General features: G+C 45.7%; 1 protein-coding gene across 6 annotated transcripts in view; it reads right to left on the reverse strand.

Moving 5' to 3' along the window:
* The window catches only part of LOC110533635 (active breakpoint cluster region-related protein), a 248,837-nt gene that overhangs the window by 38,021 nt on the left and 188,921 nt on the right, over nucleotides 1–21,895 (reverse strand). The window contains exon 17 of one of the 6 annotated variants that reach the window (XR_005053617.1): nucleotides 2,597–2,642. The exons of the other annotated variants lie outside the window; for them this stretch is intronic. The gene's annotated coding sequence lies outside the window, so the exon portion shown is untranslated. The remainder of the gene's footprint in view (nucleotides 1–2,596; nucleotides 2,643–21,895) is intronic. 6 annotated transcript variants of the gene reach the window in all.

Below are 21,895 nucleotides of genomic sequence, written 5' to 3' on the forward strand. Positions count from 1 at the left end.
TGGCTACAGAGGTAAAAGGTAAAGGGGGAGGTGGTGCTGGCTACAGAGGGGGAGGTGTTGTTGGCTACAGAGGGGGAGGTGGTGCTGGCTACAGAGGTAAAGGGGGAGGTGGTGCTGGCTACAGAGTTAAAGGGGGAGGTGGCACTTGCCCTAGACAGGGGTTAGTTGGTGGACCCACATTCCACTGCCCCCTGGGTGCACCGGTGTAGTAGCAGCAGGTCTGTGAGTGACTGATGCATCCCCGCAGAGCCCCGCACCCCTGCGCAGACACACAATACATACATGCGTCACACACACACTGTTTCAATCACACACCGCTGACCTGTAAAAGGCTCCATACTTTGAGCAACCCAGTAACCCCACCCCCAGGAGGACAATCCACAGGCAACCAGCCAGCAGTGGATGAGGGTGAGTGTTCAGTCACGCACTGTTAAAGTGGAGCCCATACTGTGTTCAGCACTTCATTATGTATACATACGGTACATGTATATGGTTACTCACATACCAGGCAGGGGACATGGAGGGGCTCAGGAAGGACATTGAATAGAAACCTGAGAGAAGCTAGTCTCCATTTGTGGGTAAGATTTGATGTTTGGTCTTCAGGGGTTTTAGTAGAGGTTAAACATGTAGAACTCCTAGTTAAAAGTCCACCTGTAAGGCTAGGTTTGGAACAGTCCAAATTGTAAGGCTATTTCAGAATCCACAATTAGAATGTCAATACAATATAAAAGAACTGAGCATACAGGCCTAGCTGAGATAAAACTGACAATGCCAAACTTCTACAAATATATTAACACCATGGTGAATACGTTCCTGCTGCTGTCCCTTGTGTTTGACACATTGAGTCGGTGGTAGTACATCAGATATGAAGCAGTCAGGACCTGTGCTTTTTCACCTACTTCTGAGATGAGATGGAGAGGATCTCAGTGGAGTTCCACAGGTTTAAATAATTCAGTCATTTTAGTCAGTCAGTCAGTCAGTAGGGTAAATAGATGTGTGTTGGACCTCAGCTGCAGCCACAACCAGCACAGGGAGCTGGTGTGAGGGAGAAGGAGGAGGGACGAAAGGAATGTCTCAATGGAGGAATGAGGTTCTACTGAACCTCTAAGAGGAGAACGAGGTCACAAATAGGTCTCCATTCAACTCAAGGTCACGGAGAAGCTCAAAACATCATCATCGTTGGCAATGCCCACCACCTTTAAACAATCATGAAAAGGTATGTTCCCCTTCACAAGGTGGAGAAGCCATCAGTTCCAGGCAGAGTGTGGAACGAAACATCTATAAACAGGTGAGACTAACAGAGAAAAATCAATAGACACTCCTAACACAGCTCTCCTGATGTAGCCAAAGGAGATTGTTACACAGGGCCAAACACTACTTTAACAACAGATGAACCCAGGAGGACAAAACAACCCTCCTTAGGCTGATGTGTAGCTCCAAACTGAGGCTGACACACTATAAAGTTCTCTCTTTATTTATTTCTGTCTCTCTCTCCCTCTGTCACCCTCATTCTCTCCCTCCCGCCCTCTCTCTAACAGATTAAGAAGTAGCATGAAAAATAACAAGGCTGTGGTTCTCAGTTAATCAATACTTAGTAGCTAATGGCAGAATTAGTGAAGCAGCCTGAACCATAATGTCTTCCATATGATGCTGAGCAGCACAGCAGCAGTCCTGGTGGCCTTGGTTCTGTGGGTCTGTAGTGCTGTCTATCCTGACCTGGCCTCTCAGAGTTGTTCTTCCAGCATAAACACAGCTCAGGTTACCAGTGTTGGGAGAGGCCAGATGTTGGCAGCACACGGTATGATAATCATACTGCTGAAATAGCATGTTGTTCACTTTATAAAAACAGCTGAATACTGCAGAGAACCTTAAAGACATTGGAACTAATGTTCCAAAATAGTAATTCAGTACATTTTAGCAGACTACATTACACTTCCTGTCAACAAACCATAAGATTAAATCACATTTGTGATTGTGAGCATAAAAATGGGATGTCTTCTCCTTTCCCTCTCCTTCCTCCTATTCACAGTGAGCCCTGGCCTTTCTCCAGCTCCACCATCATCTCTCCTCCCAGTCTCATGGTCAGAGCCCTGCTGCAGTTCTATCTACTCTACACTCCATGCATGGATGCCCTCTCTCTCTGGTCCGTAAGGTGTTTGTTGCTCTCTCTCTCTCTCCCTCTCCCTCTCCCTCTCTCTCAAGTCCTCAAAAACTCCATCTATTATACAACACGACATCATTCAACGTTCTCAGTGTTTCTGAAATAGATATTATTACTGTGAATGCGCTCCCACACCCACTCAGCTCTTTGAAGTTAGCCACTCTAGCCATGCAAACAGGATAACCTTGTTCCTGCCAGGTTATATTCAGACTAATTCAGCATGGCAAGTTTGTTACACAAGAGAAGGTGCTTGAAGCAGGGAGATGTAGAGCCATAGTGAGTGTCTGAAAGAGGCACTAGAAAGGAAGAGGAAAGTTCATGCTTTTTGGATAACATCAAAACAATATTTTTTGACATGTTAAACCTGTAGTGCAGTTGTACATTGTTTGTGGCACCAATTACAAAATAATTTTATTCCCAAGTCACACCCCGTACCTGGATCTGAAACGACTCCCCTCTGGGTGCAGGTATAGGGCAACCCCTGGCAGGAAAAATACAACAAGACAATCATTTGGTGTGAAATCCCTCCTAAACAGCTGGGATTAATGTTCCTATCCACCCAGCAAGGCCAGCAGGCTGGTTTTCTTTCATCGGTATATACTATATGTTACTGCTATGAATTTTGCATTGTCAATGTGTTGTCTATAGTATTTATAGGGTACATGTTACTGTAACAACACTTCCCCACAGGGACAGTCAAGACAGTCAAAGTAGAAAGAACAGTGTGTCTATGTGGCGCAGCCATGCTCATCATAGAGACCAGTCAGCTGCTTCTACACTACAGCCGTAGCCATACACACTCATGATATATCAGGTGCCATAGAAACCAGTCAGCTGCTTCTACACTACAGCCGTAGCCATACACACTCATGATATATCAGGTGCCATAGAGACCAGTCAGCTGCTTCTACACTACAGCCGTAGCCATACACACTCATGATATATCAGGTGCCATAGAGACCAGTCAGCTGCTTCTACACTACAGCCGTAGCCATAGACACTCATGATATATCGGGTGCCATAGAGACCTGGAAACATAGTTTGTTAAAAGAAAGTCATGCTGTGTCCACAAACCTTTGTTCTCCATGTCAGAAGATGGGACTGCAAGAATGATCGTTACCTGATCATACTTAATCTCTCAGAGGACTGACAGGTGGAACAGCCTGGGAGGGTCCTGGAGGGGTTAGGGATATTTCAACCCCAGATGAAAACAATTACATCAGACAGCCAGGCTAATGTCTAGTGGCAGAGGGGCCCAATTGGGAGGCCCAGTTTGGGAATCCAGGAAGTGAAGAGAAATGGCTACCCATCATTCACAGCAGTGTGGTTGTGACAGGGGCAAAACAATATGATTTAACCATCATGGTGTTTATGACATCTCAATCTGTTGCAGCAAAACATTTCTCATAGGAAGGAATGCCTGGCTTTAATACTGTAGACAAACTATTATCAGACGGGGGTATTGGCCAGATGAATGACTGTAGAACTGGAAACATGAATATCAGTCATTATGTTTAGAAAGAGAGAGGTGGAGCTGTAGTGAACCCAATAAAATACAAATACTGAAGCTGAAATCATTAGGAACTCTTGCAACATGATATTAATACCACAAAATCAAATGTAGAAAATCTGCCGATTTATATCACATATTGAAAAACAAGGGAGAGGTTTCCTGGCTGATTTCATTGTAGTGCTGAGCGATTAGTGCTGTTTGAGGTGGGTTCGGTTTTGGTTAGATTATTTAAAAAATAATTACAGGTTTTGTTTTTGATTTTAAAAAACGACATTAAATGCACTATGCATTGTGTGGGTTGAATGCTGTAACAGAATAAAACATTAAATTAAAGTCCCATGATGGTAGTGACTGTCCATTACTGCTCTTCACTTATTAACCATCATTCACATTACTTTAATCAAATATTACATTTGTTTTAGGACTTTTATAATTCAAAGTCCTCATCTCATCTCTATAGAGCTGCTGCCAACATCACTATTTTAGTAGTTCTTCAAAGTAAATAATACATACTTTTATGAATACCAACTATTAATCACATAGGTCATGTAATTTAAGGTATAGATACCTCACGAAGCAACTGCTTTCTATGCCTCTCGATCGCAAGGTCTTCTCTCCTCGCTGTCTCCGTGCCCACAGAAATGACAAGTAGGTGCGCAATTGATTATTGTCATTGTAGTTAATTACCACATTTTCTGCGCTAAACTATGTAGAATATTGTCCTGTTAGAAACTACAACCCCATACTACATCGCACAGTTCGGGCTTGATCTGATGTGTCTCTAGAGAAACGGTGCATTGGGCTGTGATAAATTATTATTATTTTTTATATCTAATTTAAATAATTGAACCGACATCTGTCAATTAGATTGAAAAAGAAAAAAAACTAAAAAACTAAACAAATGTTGGTTAATCTCACTAATTGAATCAAAAAAAGCAAAAGCAGGGCCTCCCGGGTGGCGACGCACAATTGGCCTAGCGTTGTCCGGTTAGGGAGGGTTTGGTCGGTAGGGATATCCTTGTCTCATCGCGCACCAGTGACTCCCGTGGCGGGCCGGGCGCAGTGCGGTGCACGGTGTTTCCTCCGACACATTGGTGCGGCTGGCTTCCGGGTTGGATGGCCCTGTGTTAAGAAGCAGTGCGGCTTGATTGGGTTGTGTATCGGAGGACGCATGACTTTCAACCTTCGTCTCTCCCGAGCCCGTACGGGAGTTGTAGCGATGAGACAAGATAGTAACTACTAACAATTGGATACTATGAAACTGGGGAGAAAAAAAAGCAAAAACAACATCATCGTCAACAGCAGTATACCACAGCTCTGAGAGGCCAAGCAGGTATTCAGTCCATCAACAAAGGCAGAGCAGACCCTCGTGGCCGGATGGCCAAGGCCACAGATGAGACCATCAGTGATTACTGTGGTAAGACCACCCCCCATCAGTGATTACTGTGGTAAGACCACCCCCCATCAGTGATTACTGTGGTAAGACCTCCCCATCAGTGATTACTGTGGTAAGACCCCCCCATCAGTGATTACTGTGGTAAGACCTCCCCATCAGTGATTACTGTGGTAAGACCACCCCCCATCAGTGATTACTGTGGTAAGACCCCCCCATCAGTGATTACTGTGGTAAGACCCCCCCATCAGTGATTAGTGGTTAGACCCCCCCCCCCCCCATCAGTGACTACTGTGGTAAGACCCCCCCATCAGTGATTACTGCGGTAAGACCCCCCCCCCACACATACCTCAAAAACAATATGAATAAACTTGCACATGGCTTATGGAAAGGCCAGTCACTAGCTGATAACGCCACCCCTCCTCCTCCAAGCCTGCAGTAACCAACTGATCCCTTCATGTATTATGTATAGACAGGCTTATCACGTTGTCAGCTCTCTGCCTGCCCAGCCAGCGCTCTGCCTCTCCACCCTCATCAGACCAGTGGAGGGGAATGAACACTGAAAGGTCAGCAGAGACCGGAGTCTACGAGGAGGAGAGACCCACAACTGTCCGCACGGCAGGAACACACAGCACAGCAAGCACACAGCATCCAGTCAAGAACCTTGCATACTCTTACCGGTTCCTAGACCTCCACACCAAGTCTTAAGGGGAAGGAACGGTACAGTGCTGATATACTGAGCATCAACGTGGTAGTGTACAGATATATAGATGTGAAAGGTTATGAAATAGTGAAGTGATAGTGTGCATATGCTTTTTAAGGTTAAAAAGGAAGAGGGTTTAAGTTCTCAGTTCAATATTGGCACAATATTGGTTTACAATAGCAGAGAGCATTTTCACTTTTCATCCAGATTTGACCATTTGATCCCCTTCAATAAAGTTAGCTGTCACTTCTGGGTTTTCCAGATGCAGGATGCTGTAATCAGAACAGACCTATCTGGATCATGATCCACTGAGCTTATCCACTAAATCTCAACCCCTCCACTATGATTCACATCAAGAATTTGACATATTGAACGGACAATAAGGTTTTTGTAATTCTAACTATTAAATCCCCTTTTAAAAACATCCCTCCTGTTCCCAACAACCCACTTTGGGGTGGTATCTCCTGTTTAGTGCTCAGGTCAGGGGTCAGAGATCATGGGTTATAGTCCAGCCCCTACAGGCCACATAAGTTATTTGAAGAGCTGGACCCAGTTTTAAACTTCTTTCAAGCCTTAGGAGGAGGAGGATTTTTCCAATTAGTATGTGGGTTTGCTTTGACACGACAAACCGTTTCAGAGGCCTGCTCTGCTGCTCACCCATACGAGACTGACTGTCACAAAACAGTGTGTGTGTGTGTGTGTGTGTGTAGCACATGAGTGAAAGTGTGTGAGCATGAGTTCGAAACAGCAATGCCGTGACCTCTGTGTCCTGTGAGTAAGGCTGTTCTTGTCCTGTGTCTGTACAGCTGGGGGCTGTCTGTTTGACTCATACTGAAACACTGTTGTAACCATTACATTTGATTTGTAAATCAAGACTACATTATGTTGTGTCCTGCATAGCTATCCTAGTGGAGGATGGACCTTGTATCTTATGGATGGGATGACTATGCTGGGCGGAGTCAAGCAGGCAGACAGACAGGCAGGCAGACAGGCAATGGCTCTGCTACTTCAGACAATGTTCTGTTTGTTATCAGTCTGCTGTGGGACGTCCTTGACCAAACAAACACACATTACAACGCAGTGACACAAGGTGGCCAGACACCACACAGACTAGAGCAGAGAGAGGGGTGACACAAGGTGGCCAGACACCACACAGACTACAGCAGAGAGAGGGGTGACAAGGTGGCCAGACGCCACACAGCCTAGAGCAGAGAGAGGGGTGACAAGGTGGCCAGACGCCACACAGACTAAAGCAGAGAGAGGGGTGACACAAGGTGGCCAGACACCACACAGACTAGAACAGAGAGAGGGGTGACAAGGTGGCCAGACACCACACAGACTAGAGCAGAGAGAGGGGTGACACAAGGTGGCCAGACACCACACAGACTAGAGCAGAGAGAGGGGTGACACAAGGTGGCCAGACCCCACACAGACTAGAGCAGAGAGAGGGGTGACACAAGGTGGCCAGACGCCACACAGCCTAGAGCAGAGAGAGGGGTGACACAAGGTGGCCAGACACCACACAGACTAGAGCAGAGAGAGGGGTGACACAAGGTGGCCAGACCCCACACAGACTAGAGCAGAGAGAGGGGTGACACAAGGTGGCCAGACGCCACACAGCCTAGAGCAGAGAGAGGGGTGACACAAGGTGGCCAGACACCACACAGCCTAGAGCAGAGAGAGTGGTGACACAAGGTGGCCAGACGCCACACAGACTAGAGCAGAGAGAGGGGTGACACAAGGTGGCCAGACGCCACACAGACTAGAGCAGAGAGAGGGGTGACACAAGGTGGCCAGACGCCACACAGACTAGAGCAGAGAGAGGGGGGAGGAGAGAGCGAGAGAGAGACAGAAAAGGAAAGAGTGAAGGAGAGAGAGAGAATCAGTTTTTGAACCCATTACCCTTTATGGTTGTGAGGTCTGGGGTCCACTCACCAACCAAGAATTCACAAAATGGGACAAACACCAAATTGAGACTGCATGCAGAATTCTGCAAAGATATCCTCAGTGTACAAGGTAAAACACCAAATAATGCAAACAGCGCAGAATTAGGCCGATACCTGCTAATTATCATAATCCATAAAGGAGACGTTAAATTCTATAACCACCTAAAAGGAAGCAACATAAAACGTCAGAATACATGACCACTGTGACTGACCCAAACATAAGGAAAGCTTTGACTATGTACAGACTCAGTGAGCATAGCCTTGCTATTGAGAAAGGCCAGCAAAGGTAGACCTGGCTCTTAAGAGAAGACAGGCTATGAGCACACAAACCCCATTTTGATAATCTCCCATATCTACTGGGTGAAGTACCACAGTGTTCCATCACAGCAGCAAGATTTGGGACCTGTTGCCACAAGAAAAGGGCAACCAGTGAAGAACAAACACTATTGTAAATTCAACCTATATTTATGTTTATTTTCCCTTTTGTACTTTAACTATTTGCACATCATTACAACACTGTATATAGACATTATATGACATTTGAAATGGCTTTATTCTTTTGGAACTTCTGTGAGTGTAATGTTTACTGTTAATTTTGATTGTTTATTTCACTTTAGTTTATTATCTACTTCACTTGCTGTGTAATTGTTTTAACCCTGATTGGACCCCAGGAAGAGTAGCTGCTGCAGCAGATAATGGGGTTCCTAATAAATACAACATCAAAAAAACACCCTTGGAGTTTAGTGACACAAAAACATTCACGGCAATCTCCCCAACCATTTAAAGCGATACTGCGAGATCTCGATATTTAGGTTATTTTTCTGCTTACAGTACCCAGAGTCAGACGAACTCATGGATACCATTGTTATGTCTCTGCGTGCAGTTTGGAGATGACTGAAGGCAGCGCCATTGAGGTCTCTAACGGGACAGAGAATGAGGAAGTGGATAGAATAAAATTAACGAACGTATAAAAAAATATAAATGACTATGTATAGCTTCGTAAGATTATAACTGACCAACCACCCAGCCTTGGAGTCGTTAGAAGGTCTATATTCTGCTTTTGAGAGGAGCTGGATACTGTACTTTCATCAATTGCAATAAGATAACGATATGCTAACTTCAATCATCTCCAAACTGCATGCAGTTTATCTGACTCTGGTAAGTAGAAAAATGACCTAAATCTCAAAATATCACAGCATCCCTTTAGAGAGATAGCTGTGGGTAAGAGATCACTGACAGTCAAAATATCACAGCATCCCTTTAGAGAGATAGCTGTGGGTAAGAGATCACTGACAGTCAAAATATCACAGCATCCCTTTAGAGAGATAGCTGTGGGTAAGAGATCACTGACAGTCAAAATATCACAGCATCCCTTTAGAGAGATAGCTGTGGGTAAGAGATCACTGACAGTCAAAATATCACAGCATCCCTTTAGAGAGATAGCTGTGGGTAAGAGATCACTGACAGTCAAAATATCACAGCATCCCTTTAGAGAGATAGCTGTGGGTAAGAGATCACTGACAGTCAAAATATCACAGCATCCCTTTAGAGAGATAGCTGTGGGTAAGAGATCACTGACAGTCAAAATATCACAGCATCCCTTTAGAGAGATAGCTGTGGGTAAGAGATCACTGACAGTCAAAATATCACAGCATCCCTTTAGAGAGATAGCTGTGAGTAAGAGATCACTGACAGTCAAAATATCACAGCATCCCTTTAGAGAGATAGCTGTGAGTAAGAGATCACTGACAGTCAAAATATCACAGCATCCCTTTAGAGAGATAGCTGTGAGTAAGAGATCACTGACAGTCAAAATATCCATTAAAAACAAACATTCTTTCTCACGTGAACTATTAAAACATGGCCACATAGTTTGACATCTCAGTAAATGAAAAAGAGAGGCAGTTGAAAAGGCCTTATCTTGGTGGATGAAGAAGTGTTTGGCTGACAAAAGTAGCAGGAGAAGGAAGGGCTTGATAAATAAATGACATTTACAAGTGAATTAAAATGTATCACTGACATTTTCATTCTGGCTCTCCTCTCGACTCAGGCTGTTTGTTCGTTCAAAGCGAAAACACTGACAATGGAAAGAATCTGTCTAGAAAATGACAAAGATTCAAACTTAATGAATGAGAGATGTAACCTTTCCATTCCAAATCAGTGTGTGTGTGTGTGTGGTCAACAAAACAGCTCATAAGAATGGACATTTAATTCCTAACACAGACAAACTCATTAGTTTGTGTATGTGATGAGAAAGCTCAGCATGATAACCAACAGGCTGCAGAGATGCTGTCATCTGAATGGTGGAGGGAGGACACTCTACCATGAGCAAAGGTCTGCTACAGATGTGACATTTCTCCTTCTTCCTTCAGGCTACTTTTTCTTCTTTGGACTTTATATGGTGGTTGGCCACCAACTTTACGGTGCATTACCACAAAGATGAGCTGAGTGTGGACCTCAGTTCATATTTCAATCCTCCACGTGGGTATATGCCCCTAAAAACAAATGAGAAGATGGCACGTGGGTATATGCTATATCCCAAAAACCAACGAGGAGATGGGAGAGGCGAGACTTGCAGCAGGTTTGAGAATCACAAATAGAACCAAGTTCTATTTTAGCGCCTGGCCACGCAGACGCTCGTGAGCAGTGTGGGTGCAATGATTGAATAACATGTATGTGTACATGACGCAAGCGGTGTGGTCAGCATGTAAGCCAATAGGGTTCTATGATAGAGTTAATGTTTGCATCGGGCTCACAGCGTGTGAGATGTGTGAGGTGGGCAGAGTGTATGGAGGGCAATGTGAGGCTATAGGCAGTGTCTGGTCAGTGTGAGGGGTGAACCTATAAGTTCATCCTCTGTTAGCCCTGGTCTGGTCTGTAGACAGGGTGCTGCTGAAGATACCTGGCTGGCATTTAGGAGTCTGTGGAGAGGGGTTGGCACTGCAGAGGGGCAGTGGCCACACACGGCTCACACAACATCCTTTTACGTTGACTGGTTTGGCAACAGTGTGAGTAAGCAGCAGGAAACGTCTGGAGCTGTGTGAGAACCATGTGTCTTAATTACATCGAGCACGGTTTACAGTAAAAGGTGAGTGGACTATCACGGCTGAATGGGAAAGGCTGGCTGTACATGTGAGCAACTTCCAGTAAAAATACCATGAACCCAGAGTATAGCAAAACCCTGTTGTCCCTCCACCTTCTAATACCTAGTACTGACGTTACTCCCAGAACAGAACAAACCCTCCACAGAGAGGTCCATCTCTGGGTATAATGAGATGTACCATCACAGTGGAGTGTTGCTCAACCTCAACCGCCCTGCATATGGAACACATCTCCTAATCGCCACAATCACATCATCAAAACAAACAGAGGGGCTCTTTACAACAAAGTGCCACTTCCACAAACTATCCAGCTTTCTAACCATATCAGGCCCTTCTCTTGGGGGTACTCTATCCCTTTTCCTCCATCACTACCTCTCTCCACAGGTCCAGTGTGTGAAGGACGGGCCAAGGAGTCAGTATCACTGGATATCACACAGCGCCAGAGGGTCAGCTCTCTATCCCCCTTACACACACACACTTTTCAAAGCCTACGGGGCCCGGTTTCACTAGGATACTGAATTTCTGCTGGGGCCCATTACTAAAATATGGTCGAGGGGACTGCCAACAACAGCACAGGGAAAGAGAGATTGGCAGGGAGGGGGAGCCAGGGAGGGTGAAAGTGGTGCTGTTCTCTGGGGGTGTTCGCGGGATAAAGGGGGAAAAAGCAATTGCACTGGGGGAGATTTGGCCCTGGTGTTCATGTGAAATCTGATTAACAGAAAAGAGGAGAGAATGAAAAGAAAGAGGCCTGGGGGGGTTCTCCACTACCCCTCAGTCTGCCAGGAGAGAGAGAAAGAGGAATATGTACAGTGCATTTTTAAAGAATTCAGACCCCTTCACTTTTCCCACATTTTATTATATGTTACAGTGTTATTCTAAAATGGATTACATTTAATTGTTTCCTCAATCTACACACAATACCCCATAATGACAAAGTGAAAACAGGTTTTAGACATTTTTGCAAATATATAAAAAATAAAAAGGGGTATTGTTGTTTTTTCGATGGGGAAAACATTTCATTTAAACCAGAAGTATTCAGACCCTTTGTTAATGACACTCGAACTGAGCTCAGGTATAGCCTGTTACCATTGATCATCCTTGAGATGTTTCTACAAATTGATTGGTGGAGTCCACCTGTGGTAAATTCAATTGATTGGACATGATTTGGAAAGGCACACACCTGCCTATAAAAGGTCCCACAGTTGACAGTGCATGTCAGAGCAAAAACCAAGCTATGAGGTCGAAGGAATTGTCCGTAGAGCTCCGAGACAGGATTGTGTCGAGGCGCAGATCTAGAAAAGGGTACCAAAAAATGTCTGCAGCACTGAAGGTCCCCAATAACACAATTGCATCCATCATTCTTAAATGGAAGAAGTTTAGAACCACCAAGACTCTTCTTAGAGCTGGCCGTCCAGCCAAACTGAGCAACCGGTGGAGAAGGGTCTTGGTCAGGGAGGTGACCAAGAACCCAACAGTTAATCTGACAGCGCTCCAGAGTTCCTCTGTGGAGAAGGGAGAACCTTCTAGATGGACCAATCAGGTCATTATGGTAGAGCGGCCAGATGGAAGCCACTCCTCAGTAAAGGCACATGAGCCCCGCTTGGAGTTTGCCAAAAGGCACTTAAAAGGACTCTCAGACCATTAGATACAAGATTCTCTGGTCTGATGAAACCAAGGTTGAACTCTTTGGCCTGAGTGACAAACGCCACCTCTGGAGGAAACCAGGCGCCGCTCATCACCTGACCAAACCCATCCCTATGGTGAAGCATGGTGGTGGCAGCATCAGTCTGTGGGGATCTTTTTTTTCAGCAGCAGGGACTGGGAGACTAGTCAGGATCGAGGGAAAGATGAACGAAGCAAAGTACAAAGAGATCCTTGATGAAAACCTGCTCCAGAGTGCTCAGGACCTCAGACTGGGGTGAAGGTTCACCTTCCAACAGGACAACAAACCTAAGCACACAGCCAAGACAACTCAGGAGTGGCTTCGGGACAAGTCTCTGAATGTCCTTGAGTGCCCCGGGCAGAGCCCGGGCTTGGACCCGATCAAACATCTCTGCTTCAGCAAAGTACTGATTAAAGGATCTGAATATTTGTGTAAATGTGATTTCAGGTTTTACATTTACAATACATCTGCAAACTGTTTTTGCTTTGTCATTATGGGGTATTGTGTGTAGATAGAATTAAAAATCCTCATCTTTTTTATCCATTTTAAATAAGGCTGTAATGTAACAAAATGTGGAGGGAGTGTTACATCATGTCAATAAAGCAAATTGAATTGAGAGGGGGGAAAGAGGAGGGAGAGAGAGAACACTTCTTTCTGTAAGGGGAAGAGGGTGCATAAGGGTAGTAAAATAAAAGTGAGTTTACCTTCTACCATCCCTTTGGTTTCTGTTCCACTAAGACACCCCTCACCACAGTAACAGTAAAGCATGATCTCATCTGGGGGAGAGGGCCGCTCTGGTTTCCATAGTCCAGGCCAGGGTGGCTGAGCTCCCAACAAGATATTGCCACACACTGTTTGCCCTGCCAATCTTGGCTCAAGAGAGAGGGCGAGCGAGAGAGAGTCGAAGGGAGCTTTTTGGGATGCTCTGGGTCATACAACACAACACATTTAGATTTCACAGAGTCAATGTGGTCGTGTGAAATTCTAATCGATCAGTATTACAGCACATCGGAAGGCAGAGAAGAGCCATGCATGAAATCCCTTCAGGGAGGAGGAGAGGTGAAGTTGTTGTTTCTTCCATCATCTGCTATCAATAAATCCAAAGACGGAGAGAAGAAAGGAGAAGAATGCTCTGGCCCCAGGTTGTGGCTCCTGAAAGAAAGAACCATCTCAGGAATTCACTGTCCCTGGAACCCGCGTGTGTTTCCTGCTAATGGAAGGAGAAGTAGTCCCTTTTCCCTCACTAAGGATGAGTAGAAAAACATTTCTGTCAGAGAGAGAAGCCATAACTGAGACACTTAGTCATTTCTTTATAAAATTGTGTTTTTGATTTAATTATATCAGTAGAAAATTACTATTTCACTTAGAGACAGCTTTTTAATGTTTCTCATTTTGGCCTACTTGTGGGGGGTCGTCACAGATAAAAGCATTTAGCCATAATGGGGAAAATGATGAACAGAATAAAGTGTTGATGAGATTGGTAGATGTGACTGACACAGCAGGTTGTAGGAGGAGAGTGCTAATGTACTACGTCGTGTTATTACTCCCCTAATAACACACACAATGGGAGGCACACACACGCATCTCCTTAAGTTCACCTTGGCCTTGCCACCGCTGGCTCAGGTTTCAGATTTCCTTAGCAACGGTGTGCAGGGAGATGGGGGTTATTTGATGGGGTTTGGGGGGGGGCGAACACACACGTCCCCTCTTGGAGCAGCGGGGGGTAGGGGTGCTTCTGACACTCTGCATGGTATGTACGTGTGTGTTCTCTGTTGGTGATTTATGACTGACACACTGACTGCCAACAACCAGTCTTTCTCTACTTTGTTCTCTGTGCCTTTGTTCCAATATTCCCCCCTCTCTGACAGAAATCAGCAGGAGCTATTGTTCCCTCCATACCTGGTATATTCCACAGCTGGAGCTAACACAGGGTTGTCTCTTGGTATTGCTATTTTATTAGGATCCCCATTAGCTGTTGCGAAAGCAGCAACTACTTCCTGGGGTCCAAACAGAACATGAAACATGACATAATACAGAACATTAATAAACAAGAACAGCTCAAGGACAGAACTACATACATTTAAAAATGGCACACAGAGCCTACATATCAATACATACACACAATATCTAGGTCAAATAGGGGAGGAGCGTTGTACTGTGAGGTGCTGCCTTCTGTTATCCATTTCTTTCAACCAATCATCAGTCATTTGTGTCAGTGCAGTACATGTTGAGTGCCCTTCTCTATAAGCATGCTGAAAGTCTGTTGTCAATTTGTTTACAGAGAAATAGCATTGTATTTGATCAAACACCATTTTTTCCAACAGTTTGCAGTTACAACCAGTAAAGGCCTCTTTACCACTCTCTACCACTCTCTACCACTCTCTACCACTCTCTACCACTCTTGGGTAGCGGAATAACTTTGGCTTCCCTCCAGGCCTGACAACAAACACCTTTCTCTAGACTCAGATTAAAGATATGACAGACAGCAGTGACCATAGAGTCAGCTACCATCCTCAGTAGCCTTCCATATACGTTTTCAATGCCAGGAGGTCATAATTGATCGATAACAATTCTTGTCCCACACTAACTTACAATGCTTTCTTTAATTATATATATTTTTTTTATGCATGAATACTATGGCTCGCTGTTTGTTGTTAGCATTTCCTGCTCAAGTTTTACCCACTTTGGCAATGAAGTAATCATTAAAATAACTGGCAACATCAAATAGTTTTGTGATGAATAAGCCATCTGATTTGATTAAAAGACTGAATTGAATTAGTCTTTGAGCCGATAATTTAATTTAAAGTATGTTAAAGTTTTATACCATTGATCTTGGCTTCATAATACAGTTTCTTCTTCTTCTTTTTGTTGAGTTTAGTCACATCACTTCTCAGTTTGAAGTAAGTTAGATGTGCAGCCAGACTTATTAGCCACTCCATTCACCCCATCTCTTTCAACCATACAGCTTTTCAATATCTCAATTCATTCAATTCCATCAATCCAGTTCTATCATAAAGTTTCATAACAGGTGCATTATCAATAATTGGGAGAAGCAATTTCATAAATTCATCAAGTGCAGTGTCTGTATGCTTCTTATTAATTATTAGTCCCTCAGAGATAAGCATTAAAAACGTCACGGTTGTAATAGGAGACTTCAGGAAGCTTTGCTGTTGAATGGTTCCAGAGCACTACTGGTCCTGCTACAGGATAGCACCATTGGCATGGCAAAGGGGTTCAATCTTCCTCTACACAACACCGCTGTCTGAAAACAATAGGACCCTTTCACTCGAAGACCATTCATTACAGCGTACTGCATATGTTAGTGGTTCCCAAAACGTTTTAACATTGGGATCCATCATCCATATAAAGCCTTTCACATTCTTTTGTAAGACCACAAAATAGTCAAAACCATGTTTCGAAAGACTAGTTAAAGCCAGGCTTTAACTGTGACCCAAGAGAGAACAACAGCATTATGTTACATCCCTTTTGTAACAGTTAGAGTCAATGTGAGTGGGAAACAGAGTTAAACAGAGCAGTACTATATTGTATCTCTATGCATCAAAACTGGTTCTCCTCTTTTGACCTTTCGCTCTCCCAACTCCTCTTCTCCCCCGCTCTCCCTTGGTCTCTGTCACTCCCTCCCTCCCCCTCTCTAAACAGCTGGGTTACATGTCCAGGGGAGCATTTACATCTGCTGGTAATCACTTACACTTCCCTCCTCCCTGATTATGTAACTTTAATAACATCCAATTACCCACACTGCCTGCCTTCCTGGTCCATCAGCAGAACAGTACAGTACAGCATGTCTGCTGGGTTTGGACACCACAGCCGATCCCCATTCATCTCTCTATGTATCTGGTTGATAATCCACAGTCCTGTCAGAGTAATAGAGGGACTTGTATGCCATCGCATAATTATGTCTATCACAGCGAGAGGGCGTCAACATACAGTATATACAGGATCACACTGACAGTACACATCCCACTATAGAGGGCTAGAATCCATTCTACTCTTTTTACAAAGATATAGAGTACAGACAAATGATGTCCTAATACACTTCAAGTCCATGTGTTCCTTTCTCCATCCATCCCGTCAGAGACATTGGATTAGGCAGCAGTATAAATATAAAGGATGGATGACCCAATATGGCCCGTCATCACAACCATTTCGTCATCACAACCATTTTATATCAACTCAATCTGGAAGGGGATTCTTTCATTAATTGTTTATTCCTTTCTCAAACAAAAGAAAGGATTTTCTCTACAGTCTTAGATAATCAGATTGTTCATTTAAAAACACAACCTAGTTATTTAGGGCACATAGTCCCAGTGTGCTGTTTGTGTATAACAAACGCTGACAAATAGAGGGGAAGGATGAGGAAAAGGGTTATTTATTAGGAAATGGAGGAGAAGAACACCAACCTGTCATCGGATAGAGATGTGGAAGCATCATGATCAGAGACGGCTGGTCCCTAACTACCCTCCATCAATAAAGAGCACCAGATGTGGAAGCATCATGATCAGAGACGGCTGGTCCCTAACTACCCTCCATCAATAAAGAGCACCAGATGTGGAAGCATCATGATCAGAGACGGCTGGTCCCCAACTACCCTCCATCAATAAAGAGCACCAGATGTGGAAGCATCATGATCAGAGACGGCTGGTCCCTAACTACCCTCCATCAATAAAGAGCACCAGATGTGGAAGCATCATGATCAGAGACGGCTGGTCCCCAACTACCCTCCATCAATAAAGAGCACCAGATGTGGAAGCATCATGATCAGAGACGGCTGGTCCCCAACTACCCTCCATCAATAAAGAGCACCAGATGTGGAAGCATCATGATCAGAGACGGCTGGTCCCTAACTACCCTCCATCAATAAAGAGCACCAGATGTGGAAGCATCATGATCAGAGACGGCTGGTCCCCAACTACCCTCCATCAATAAAGAGCACCAGATGTGGAAGCATCATGATCAGAGACGGCTGGTCCCTAACTACCCTCCATCAATAAAGAGCACCAGATGTGGAAGCATCATGATCAGAGACGGCTGGTCCCTAACTACCCTCCATCAATAAAGAGCACCAGATGTGGAAGCATCATGATCAGAGACGGCTGGTCCCCAACTACCCTCCATCAATAAAGAGCACCAGATGTGGAAGCATCATGATCAGAGACGGCTGGTCCCTAACTACCCTCCATCAATAAAGAGCACCAGATGTGGAAGCATCATGATCAGAGACGGCTGGTCCCTAACTACCCTCCATCAATAAAGAGCACCAGATGTGGAAGCATCATGATCAGAGACGGCTGGTCCCTAACTACCCTCCATCAATAAAGAGCACCAGATGTGGAAGCATCATGATCAGAGACGGCTGGTCCCTAACTACCCTCCATCAATAAAGAGCACCAGATGTGGAAGCATCATGATCAGAGACGGCTGGTCCCTAACTACCCTCCATCAATAAAGAGCACCAGATGTGGAAGCATCATGATCAGAGACGGCTGGTCCCCAACTACCCTCCATCAATAAAGAGCACCAGATGTGGAAGCATCATGATCAGAGACGGCTGGTCCCCAACTACCCTCCATCAATAAAGAGCACCAGATGTGGAAGCATCATGATCAGAGACGGCTGGTCCCTAACTACCCTCCATCAATAAAGAGCACCAGATGTGGAAGCATCATGATCAGAGACGGCTGGTCCCCAACTACCCTCCATCAATAAAGAGCACCAGATGTGGAAGCATCATGATCAGAGACGGCTGGTCCCTAACTACCCTCCATCAATAAAGAGCACCAGATGTGGAAGCATCATGATCAGAGACGGCTGGTCCCCAACTACCCTCCATCAATAAAGAGCACCAGATGTGGAAGCATCATGATCAGAGACGGCTGTTCCCTAACTACCCTCCATCAATAAAGAGCACCAGATGTGGAAGCATCATGATCAGAGACGGCTGGTCCCCAACTACCCTCCATCAATAAAGAGCACCAGATGTGGAAGCATCATGATCAGAGACGGCTGGTCCCTAACTACCCTCCATCAATAAAGAGCACCAGATGTGGAAGCATCATGATCAGAGACGGCTGGTCCCTAACTACCCTCCATCAATAAAGAGCACCAGATGTGGAAGCATCATGATCAGAGACGGCTGGTCCCTAACTACCCTCCATCAATAAAGAGCACCAGATGTGGAAGCATCATGATCAGAGACGGCTGGTCCCCAACTACCCTCCATCAATAAAGAGCACCAGATGTGGAAGCATCATGATCAGAGACGGCTGGTCCCCAACTACCCTCCATCAATAAAGAGCACCAGATGTGGAAGCATCATGATCAGAGACGGCTGGTCCCCAACTACCCTCCATCAATAAAGAGCACCAGATGTGGAAGCATCATGATCAGAGACGGCTGGTCCCTAACTACCCTCCATCAATAAAGAGCACCAGATGTGGAAGCATCATGATCAGAGACGGCTGGTCCCCAACTACCCTCCATCAATAAAGAGCACCAGATGTGGAAGCATCATGATCAGAGACGGCTGGTCCCCAACTACCCTCCATCAATAAAGAGCACCAGATGTGGAAGCATCATGATCAGAGACGGCTGGTCCCTAACTACCCTCCATCAATAAAGAGCACCAGATGTGGAAGCATCATGATCAGAGACGGCTGGTCCCTAACTACCCTCCATCAATAAAGAGCACCAGATGTGGAAGCATCATGATCAGAGACGGCTGGTCCCTAACTACCCTCCATCAATAAAGAGCACCAGATGTGGAAGCATCATGATCAGAGACGGCTGGTCCCCAACTACCCTCCATCAATAAAGAGCACCAGATGTGGAAGCATCATGATCAGAGACGGCTGGTCCCTAACTACCCTCCATCAATAAAGAGCACCAGATGCTAGATGAGGAGCACATTGACTATATGAAGGATGATCCCAATTGAGGGTAAAATTGATGTTCATCTTTAAAATGCCAAAATGCACTCCTTTGTGTGTTGTTGGTCATTGACTAGCTCCAACTGTATGTAATAAAACCTTTCCTTTGTCAATTCATGTAAAACATACAGTACACACTCACCCTCCCTCACTCCCTCCCCACACCACCACCACACAGCAGGTAGTACACACTCACCCTCCCTCACTCCCTCCCCACACCACCACCACACAGCAGGTAGTACACACTTCACGCTCCCTCCCTCCCAACACCACCACCACACAGCAGGTAGTACACACTCACCCTCCCTCACCACACCACCACCACACAGCAGGTAGTACACACTCACCCTCCCTCACCACACCACCACCACACAGCAGGTAGTACACACTCACCCTCCCTCACCACACCACCACCACACAGCAGGTAGTACACACTTCACGCTCCCTCCCTCCCAACACCACCACCACACAGCAGGTAGTACACACTCACCCTCCCTCCCACCGTCCCCACACCACCACCACACAGCAGGTAGTACACACTCACCCTCCCTCCCTCCCCACACCACACAGCAGGTAGTACACACTCACCCTCCCTCCCTCCCAACACCACCACCACACAGCAGGTAGTACACACTCACCCTCCCTCCCACCCTCCCCACACCACCACCACACAGCAGGTAGTACACACTCACCCTCCCTCCCTCCCCACACCACACAGCAGGTAGTACACACTTCACGCTCCCTCCCTCACCACACCACCACCACACAGCAGGTAGTACACACTCACCCTCCCTCCCACCGTCCCCACACCACCACCACACAGCAGGTAGTACACACTCACCCTCCCTCCCTCCCCACACCACACAGCAGGTAGTACACACTCACCCTCCCTCCCTCCCAACACCACCACCACACAGCAGGTAGTACACACTCACCCTCCCTCGCACCCTCCCCACACCACCACCACACAGCAGGTAGTACACACTCACCCTCCCTCCCTCCCCACACCACCACCAGGTAGTACACAGAAGGGCATGTGGCAGGTTGGAGCGATTGATATCATTTACATGGATGTATGAATTTGCCCCCCATTAGTGTTTGTGTGTGTGTTTTTGCTCAGGATGTGTCAGAACACACACCCTTGTGGGCCATCTGTCAGTGTTGACAGACGCTGCTGCATGTGTGGCCCCAGGGTGGGGGTACGTAGCAGGGGGAGGACATGACAGATTACACCACTACATGGTGGGAGCCAGAGCATGATAGATGAGCAGGTCTATTAGATACATTCATTTATATTACGCTGGCGCACATACGTGGACCCACACACATGAACACACACGTCCTGCATTGGCCCAAACAAAGAAACAGATGCCTATTAACCACAGACTTTTTAAAATCAAGCTTTCGACATCCTGGCGCTTGATGTTTACATTTTGGAGCCCCAAGTCTGCTTTTGTATAAGTGAGAGCTAAACCCTCTGTTTTAATGCAATGTTCTGTTACTGTAATGTACCACAGCGCACTGTGCGGTTCTGCTGTAACCTGACAGTAAGGCTGCCAGGAACAAAGCTTTGTGCCCCCCTTCACCACACAGACACACAATTCTCCTCCAGCGCCTGGTCTCCCATTATCTCTGGTTCAACTAGCTCAGGTTAATCATTCTACAGGCACAATAACAGAGGAGAGAGAGAGGGGTCCGTGACATGTTCTCACCCTGGAGTAGGACCCAATCAAAAGGACCCTGCTACAGCACAGTGGGAGGTAGAGAGGAGAGGAGGAGAGGGGGATAGAAGAGGAGAGGAAGGATAGGGAGAAGAATGGAGTAGGTAGAGAGGAGTGGAGGAGAGGGGGGTAGAAGAGGAGAGGAAGGATAGGGAGAAGAATGGAGTAGGAGTGGAGGAGATGGGGATAGAAGAGGAGAGGAAGGATAGGGAGAAGAATGGAGTAGGTAGAGAGGAGTGGAGGAGATGGGGATAGAAGAGGAGAGGAAGGATAGGGAGAAGAATGGCCCATGTGGGTGTAGGATGGATCAGAAAGGTTGAGGTGATTGTAGAGATGAGATTAGAAAGCATAATGACATCAGGGTCAACAGTTGGACATCACAGGGACTGACCCATAGAAATATACGGATTTCTCAAAATTCTACTTTTATTGACTAAAAGGGGGAAACCAAACAGTTTGATTATCAACTACCAGAATCCACCACAGAGGAACACCAGGAATTCTAAGCGCAGCCATTTCACTGCAGTGGAATTCAGAGTGTGGTCTCATTACTGGCAGCTGTTATGAGAAAAGCTCATTGGTGATACCATTCAGTGGAGAGACATGTTAACTAAGAATATCAGACTATCAAAATCAGAGTCATACCATCAGTATCGCCACAATCTTCTCCAGTCCCAGTCTCCTCTGTGCTAGAGCCAACACACCCAGACAGATGCCTATGTGAACAGTGGTGGGTCTATGGAAGAC

This window comes from Oncorhynchus mykiss, chromosome 10 (assembly GCF_013265735.2).
Source record: "Oncorhynchus mykiss isolate Arlee chromosome 10, USDA_OmykA_1.1, whole genome shotgun sequence".
Lineage (NCBI taxonomy): Eukaryota > Metazoa > Chordata > Actinopteri > Salmoniformes > Salmonidae > Oncorhynchus > Oncorhynchus mykiss.